The sequence below is a fragment of the Heterocephalus glaber genome, unplaced genomic scaffold (genome assembly GCF_053883595.1).
Source record: "Heterocephalus glaber isolate CG9 unplaced genomic scaffold, H.glaber_assembly_v1.0 deba00001538, whole genome shotgun sequence".
NCBI classification, from domain to species: domain Eukaryota; kingdom Metazoa; phylum Chordata; class Mammalia; order Rodentia; family Bathyergidae; genus Heterocephalus; species Heterocephalus glaber.
The window spans coordinates 16,229,645-16,238,461 of record NW_028258333.1 but is presented as its reverse complement, the minus strand read 5'-3'; the positions used below and the strand labels follow the sequence as shown (position 1 = coordinate 16,238,461).

The following is an 8,817-nucleotide window of genomic DNA, read 5'->3' as shown; positions in this document are numbered from 1 at the left end:
ATTAATGTAGGTTCATCATTGGTACCAAATGAACTATACTGACACACTGATAGTGGGTGGGGCAATTACGTGCGAGGTGAGGGGTGAATGGAGTATTTCTGTACTCTAATTTTTCTCTGAACTTTAATCTACTCTGAAATGAAATAATTTATATTTTAAAAAGTTCAAATAGAACTCATCATAAAATACATGTAAGTTTAGGAAACGTAAAATGTATTTTAAGATGTTGGCAATTACCAAGGGATTTGATTAATTGTTTATATTGTGAACAATTATAAGTGAATTAAGCACTATTGTTACTACAGTAATTTCAATTACTGAAGTGTAAGTGTAAATGAACTCTATTATATTTTATTTTTAGTTTAAATTAATAAATTAATAACATTTATTTTTTATTTCTGAAATGGTTTATGCTTTTGATCATTATACATTATATTAAGTATAAAATTTCCTTAAAATTAATAAATCTGAGTTTCACTATTAGAACATTGTGATGGATAAGACAATATCTGGCTCTTTTGACCTTTTACATTTATCCAAGTTCCAAGTAGATTCTCACATTTAGGTTTTTCTGTGTTATTTCTGTTCAAGTTGTCATAGCTGTCTCATGAATTGTATAGCATTGAAAAGCTCACTGCAGCCATACAAAATGTGTTTGCCTCGCTTCCCCTTTATGTAGTCAACAAGATTTTGATATTCAATTTAATTGTCTCCCCCACCACAAAGACAATTGCCTCTTGGAATGAATTTTTGTTTCTAGGAAATGAGCTGTCATTGCTCCGCAGCATTTTGGGATCAAAATATTGATAGTCATCAGTTTCAGGGTTTGACTTCAACTCCATGAGACTGTCCAAAATAAGAGAGAGAGGAAGATTTTCCTGTTTCAACACCAGGTTCTTCACTCTTTCCATGATAAACTGTGATCTTGTATTCATGACTCGTGATACAAGACCCATTGGTTTAGTGGTGGTGTTGCCATAGCTGGCAGGAGATGAAGCTATCTTGGCAAAAGCCTTCCACTGTTTGAGATATTGTAAAGAGTTAAAGTTGCATCATGCATCTCTTAAAGCTTTTCTGTATTGCTCCAAATCAGCCTCAGAAGGGGCTTGCTGTGTGCTTATGTGATAGATAAGAAACAGCCTCATTATATTTTCCAGAGTTCCTGCACCAGGATCTGATATATCTAGAAGAAACTATCTAGAGTAGTTTTGCTCATTATCTTTTCTTCATATTCAAAATATATATCCAGCTTCCTTGCCTTTATATGTTCTAAAAGGTCAGTGGCAACATTTGTATGGAGATTTATAAGTGCTTTGGGTTTTTTCCAATAAATTCTGACAGAGAACTCACAGCTGAACCTAACTTAGTAGTATTGTCAGAAAGCATACTTAGGGCTCCTTCATCTTCCCCTTCTAGCCCCATAATGCTTTTAATTCATTTGACCTCATCTTCTTGTGCTCTATAATATTCTAGTTCTTGCTGCACTGATTCTGCAATTTCTGGGAATGGACTTCCTTTATGTTTCTGCCAAAATTTATCAACTGGAGTTAAATCATAAGACTTCTTTTTTTTTTTCTCTTTGGTCTAGCACCATCTGAGGAGTTTTCCACTCCTGAAGATTCTTCCCAATTTACAGTGTTTAAGTGGAAATCCAGTACATCATGCACTGATGCTTGATATGTCCAAGTATGGTGTAAAGGAGTTGCCAAATCTATGTTTCTGTCAACGAGGACTAATAAAGGCCTTTGGCAGCTGACTGGCCAGCTCCCAGTGTGTCACCTGTCAAAAGACTATTGCTCGCATCTCTTAGATTTTCCTGAAGTTTCTTATCTAGTTTCACTGCCACTATTTCTGCTGCAGTTCCTCTTGAACATCTGATGATAGGAACAGCACCCAGTGTAGCAAAGAAGCAGAAGAGGCTGTCAACAATACGGTGTATAGCTTTTTTTATTTTGAAAGATTCATGAACAATTTCATGACTTCTTTATGTGTTTCATGCTAGTTTTTACTTTTGTTCAAAAGAAATGATCTGGGAAGTATTTTATTTAATTAAAATTATTATACAACAGTACTTTATTTTGAGTCTTTTTTAAATTTAAGATGTTATTTAAAACTTCCAGATGCTTTCACATATTTTTTTTCCTCAAACATCTGGAAAGCACAAATAGCCTAAAGATATTATAATTAAAAGAAAAAGAAGAGATTTAAAGTAAAATAAGTTTTTATTCATATATTCTGTCAATATCAGCTAATTTGAGTAGAATATTTATTTTCATAAATACAGAAGTCTATTTTATTATTTATTATAAATATTGGTTGTTTTGTTTGATTTAATATCACAAATACTTAAAAGTTTGAAATGCTTCTTTACTTAGAATATCATGTAATAATGTTAAAGTTTGCTTGCACCTTTCATCCAATTACAATTGTCTTTGAGAAGAAGCATAGAACTAAGTGGTTCTAAAAATATCATTACTCCCCGTATTTCACTAATTAAGGAAATGAGAATCAGGTTTAAATGAATTATATATGAATAGAAAATAATTTATATATACAAGTTTCATATTTACAAATTCATCCATTTACTTGTTCATCTGTCTATTCATACATTCATCCATCGCTTTTCATTATTTTTTTCCAAATAAAGTCCAAATTTCATTCCCCCAGTAAGGTCATGTTTTAAAATCCATAGGAAGTTTAAATATGCTTACATAACTCTGTATTTTTCATATAACACATCAGTTATCGTTAATATTTTGTTAAAATAGTTAAGGATCCTAAAATATAAAGTGTCCTCTTTTGCTAATCTAAGGCTATGTAAATTAGATATAGTTTTAAAATGATACATGATATTGCAAAATGCAAACGGTGACTACAAAAACAAAATATGAAGAAGATTGAGTAAATGCGTAGGTTTTTGTAGCCAATCAATGTATTTTGTTATCAGCTTAATGTAATGCTAAAAGTGCAACACATCTATCTAAGGCTAATCTTCACCACAAAAACACTATAGTAGATACACAAAAGATATGAAACCATAACACTAGAAACAATCACCAATTGCAAAGGACAAAGAGAGAGATAAAAAATCTAAAAAATCAACCAGAAATCAATTAACGATGATTGGCTTGTCATTATCTATCAATAAGTACATTGAGGATAAGTGGATTAAATTCCTAAATCAATTCATAGAATGAATGAGAACAAAAAGACCCATCTCTGTACATCCTGCAAGAGATACATTTTGTGTACAAGAAACATCTTGACTGAAAGTGAAGTGTTGTAAAAAGACGTTCCATGTGAATGTAAACCGCAGGACAGAGAATGGATTACATTTATATCAGATAAAATGAAGTATACATGAAAAACTGTAAAAATGAGAAAAAGGTCATTGTATAGAGATAAAATAATAGAAGAATATAATCATTGTAAATATACATTCAACCAACAATGGAGCACACATATATATATAGATGTACATTTGTGGATACATATATAACATTCATAGATATAAAGAGAAATATGAACTGTAACAAAATAATTACAAGGAAATTCAATATTCCACTTTCATTAATGGACAGAAAAGTCAGCAACTTAATATCATCAGAATTCATTCATAAGGCCACCTATTCCTGGCTACAAATCTACTTATATTACAAAATAGATCACACTGCTGTTCTTTAAGGAATAGAGGAATGAGAGACCTAAAGGGCTTGGACTTGCACCATTTTGTGTTAAGTCTAGAAGTATTGTCTTCAAATACTTCTGTTACACTGCAACATATCTAGGAGGCTATCATAGTTAGCTATTCTTTCATGTGAACTAAATATTATATTTTTATTTTCATCACTTGTTGGAAAATACTACTAAAATAGTTCCATTTACCTGTTACAGAAAGTAATAGCAAAAACTTCCATTCTTGAGAATAGAAGCTTAATATGAAAATAACAACAGAAAAGAAAGAAGTATACAAGAAGAATACAAAAATTTATTTAAACTCAGAGTATTGGCAGAATTAGTGTTGGTGTTTGGTTTGGTTTAAGTAAAGTGGACACATGAAAAGTCAAGATAGGTGTGCATAAATTTCCTTTTATCAAAATTATTCAGAGATATATGCTCTACTAAGCTATATAGCATGGGCAAAATTACCACAGAAAATATCAAGAGTTCTATATGTAAATTCTATGCATCTCTCTGCCCTTTAGATGGAAAACACTGCATGTCTTCTTCTCTAATTATTTATTCTTGCCTTTTCCATTTGCATCCCAACATTCAATAGCTCATATTATGTAGGGATAAGCTCCTAGAATTGCTATTGTTTAGAATTTGGTTTAAAACGTAGAACATATTATATTACTGGTAATCATATTATCCATTTCATGTCCCTGAAAATAGTGAAAAGATAATGACAACATGAGGTGAGGTTGCAATTAATATAATGAAATAAAAAGAAGGTTGTATTGAAGTAGCCTACTGTAAATGATGTAGCATCATATAATAATATAATGTAATTATATAATATATAATAATATAGTAAAGATGACTATAAAGTATTACTATAAACTATTACTTATTTTTACTCAGCAATTAAGGGTTTTTTACAAAATTGTTTGAAAAAGAAAGGTTAATAATGGATATCACCATAAACAGGTGAATAATGTACTGAAATAAACTATGACATTTCCATTTAGATATTTTTTAGTCTTCTTGATATATAATTTACTTCTCATTAAATTCACCAATTAAAACATGAAATTTGATTGTTTTAGTATTTTTAAATGTATGGAATAATCAGAACATCAATTTTAGGACATTCCCATCAAACTGAAAATATTCTGTATACTCCTCAGGAGTAAGTTTCATTTCCCTCCATTTCTCTAAGCTACCATGAATAATATGTTATATATTACCACTCAAGGGAAATTTGCTAACTCTGAACATTTAATATAGATATAGTTATTTAATTCATGACATACTGTGCTTTATTTCTTTCCCATAGAATTATATTTTTACATTTAATCATGTGAAGTTTGTATAAATGTCTGATTTCTTTTTATCGCAGATCAATATCTTGTTTTCTGAATATCCTATATATTACTTATCCATCCTCCAGATGGCAGTCATTTGGATTGTTTTGACTTTTTATTATTATGAATAATGTTGCTATAAACATTTTATACATATTTTATGTGGGTGTATATTTTTCTTTTTCTTGATATACTCCTAGGAGTAGATTTTCTGGATTATATGCTAACTTATACATTAAAGTTTTCAAAGGCCTGCAAAGCTATTTTCAAAATGAGTTACACTATTTGACATTTGGTCCAAGAAATATTAGACTACAGTTATTTTTACAACATTGTCAACCTTTATTATTTTCTGTATTTTCCATTATATCCATTCTACTATTTTGTAGTTCCATCTCTGTGGTGTAAATTTGCACTGTTTTGAGCATTATTTAAGGTGCTTATTGCAGATTTTCATGTATTTGTGAATAAAATGGGTATTCAAATTATTTGTTCATTGTTAGATTGGATTATTTATAAATTTATTATTGAATTTGAAGAGTATTTTGTATATTTTAGATAGATATGCATCAAATATATAATTTACAAATATTTCTCTCATTCTTTGAACTATTTTCATATGCTGTGAATCACAAGTATTTTTATAAATGCTATTGTATATTGTCTTTTAGTTATTTTATAATTTTGATGTCATACCTAAAAAAAATTTCCCCTAATGAGATGTCACAAAGATTTACTTTTACATTTTCTTCTAAGAGTTCCACAGTTTTATTTTTCTCATTTATGTACTTGAGTTAATTTTGGTATATAGAAAGAGGTACTTTTTTCATATGTACATCTATTTAATAAATAATTCATACAGGACTATTTAATGAAGACATCATTCTTTCTTCAAGATATGGTCCTGATAGCTTTATAGAAGTTTATTTCGTTATATCTATGAAGATTAGTTTCCTGGTTCTCTACTCTGTTTTATTAATCTAAGTATTGATTTTTACACTAGTAGCATGTTGTTTTAGTTACTATATCTATGTTTTATCCCATTAGATTAGTTATTATTGGTTCTTGCTCAGGATTGCTTTGGTTATTTTGTGTCCTTGGGGTTCCTTAGGAGTTTTTTGTCTTTTTCTAATTTCTTGAAGAATCTCATTGGTATTTTGACGGAAATTGAATTAAATCTGTACATAGCTTTGGGTTACATAAATATTTTAACACTGACAATTATTTCATTCTATGAATATGGACAATCTTTCCATTTTTTTATTCTCCATGATTTACTTTAATTATACTTTATACTGTTAATTCTAATGATTTTTTATCCCTGTGGTTAAAATTATTTCTAGATTTTTTTGTTGGATGTTGTAATTGGGAGTTTTTAAATTTAATTTTTAGATATTTCATTTTGGATTTATTAACATGACAATATATTTTGTATATTGAATTAATTTGGTGACTTTATTGAATTTATCAGTTCTAACATTTTTGGCGGAGTCTTTAGGGATTTTAAAATATAATGTCATATCTTTTCCATAGAGAGAATTTGATTTCCTCTTTTCCAATTTGGATGTGCTTTATTTCTGTTTCTTGGCTACTTTCTCTGGATAAGACTTTCATGAGGATTTTGAAGAGGCATAAGTGGAAATATTTTAGATTTACAGAAAACACTTTCACATTTTCTCAATTTAACATGATATTGACTCTTAGTCTGTCATTTGTAGACTTTATTACCTTTATTGTGTTCAGGTATGTTCTTTTTATAGCTGATTAGTTAAGGGTCTTTACTATAAAGTGTTGTTGAAAATTATTGAATGCTCTTTTCACATATGTTGAAATATTCCGGCTTTTTGTGTTTCAGTCTTTTGATGTGCTCTAATACATTTGTTCATTTGCATATGTTGAACTATTTTTATTCTCAAACATAAAACACATTTGATCATGGTGAATACATTTCTGGATATGCTAGATCACATAGTTTGCTAGTATTTTGTTGTGAATGTTGCAACTATGCTTATCAGGGTATTGGTCTATAGTTTTCTTTTTTGTTGTGTTTCCCTCTGATTTTAGTATCAATGAATGAGTTCGGCAAGTTTCCTTCATTGATTGACTGGGTGATTGATTACAATATCTTGAGAATAATTGGTGTTAGATCTGTAAACATTTCAAACAATTCAGTAGTAAAACCATCAGGTCCTTGGCTTTTCTTTGTTGCAATACTTTACTAGTGATTCAGGATTTTTAGCTCAATATCGAACTGTTCAGACGTTCTCTGAGTTCAAGTTTAGTTCTGGTAAATTGCATGTCTACAGACTTTTCCATTTTGTATAATTTTCAGTTTTCTACCATGTACTTGTTCAAAATACACCTTTCTTCTATATTTCTTTTATATTTTTATATTTTATATATTTCTTCTTTTGTATTTCTGTAGTATGTGTTGAAATGTTTTATATGAACCTTGATTTTCTTTTTTCAAGTATTATCTTTTTTCTTTATTAAGATGGATAAAAATCAGTAAAATATTTTCAATGAGCCAAACTACTGTTTTATTGATATTTTGTATTTCTAAGCTTCTACTTAATTTTTCCTGCTGTAAAATTTGCTATTTCTTTTTCTTTTAAAAAATTAGGGGTTTAGTTTGTACTTGAATACCAAGTCTTTGTGTTGTGTTGTTAGGTTCTTTGTATAAAATGTATACATTTTTGACATAAGTTTTTATTCCTGCAAAATTCTTTCATTACTGGGTTTGCTATATTTCAAAAATTTTTTCTGTATAGTTTTTAAATTTTCATTTTTTCAATAAATTTCTAATTTTCTTTTGTTTTTCATCAACTCCTCTTAATTAATGGCCATATGATTTAGTGTCTGTGCATTTCTATAATTTTTAAAGTTATTGTTGGTCTCTAATTTTTATTTCACTGTTTTCCAAGAGAAAACATGATATAGTTTTGACTTTATTTTTATTCATTGTGACTTGTTCTGTGGCCTAATATATAGTCTGTCCTGAAAAATATTCTATGAGGTGACTAGAAAATAATATGAATTGTGACTTTCATGGATGAAATAGTTTATAAATATTATGAGCATCTGATATATAATGTAGTTTAACTTCAATGTTTTTGTTGATTTTTGCATGGATGAACTGTCCATTAATGAATATGGGTTGTTAAAAGCCCCTGATAATTATTGTGTTGATATCTAACTATTTAATTTCAGTAATGTTAACTTTACCTGAATGGATGTTCTATTGTTGGGTTCACATGTTTATAATGGTTATTTGCTCATTTTGAATTGATCTGTTTGTCAATTTAATGATCTTCTCTGTCTCTTTTATTTTGTTTACTTAAAATCTATTAAATATGCTGTAGAAATAGCTATGGCTGTTAATTTTTCAATTGCATGGAGTATCTATTTGTATCTTGTCACTTTTAAAATATATTCCTTGCTTAGTCAAGTCAGCTTTAAACAGCACATCTTTTTTAAAGTAGTTTTATTATTTAAAAAAAAAAACTAAGTGGCTTTGTATCTTTTATTTGGGTATTTCATTCATTTACATTGAAGTTCCTCAATAAAAATTATTTCTGTCATTTTGTTAATTTTGGAGGGTATCTTTTATTTCTTTTAATTTTTATATCTCAGTGTTGATTCATGGTTTGTTGGATTTCTGGAGTGATATGATTGATTTTTTCATCCTTTCATCAGGATGCCTGTTTTATAAGTGAGCTTTATTCTTTTGCATGTTTTTGTCATGGTATTTACTGCCTTTACACTTCCAGAAGTAGAATACTTTTAATAA

General features: G+C 28.9%; 1 pseudogene; it reads right to left on the bottom strand.

The window, feature by feature from the left end:
* Positions 1-576: 576 nt before the first annotated feature.
* The window catches only part of LOC101725902 (sec1 family domain-containing protein 1 pseudogene), a 67,591-nt pseudogene continuing 59,350 nt past the window's right edge, over positions 577-8,817 (bottom strand).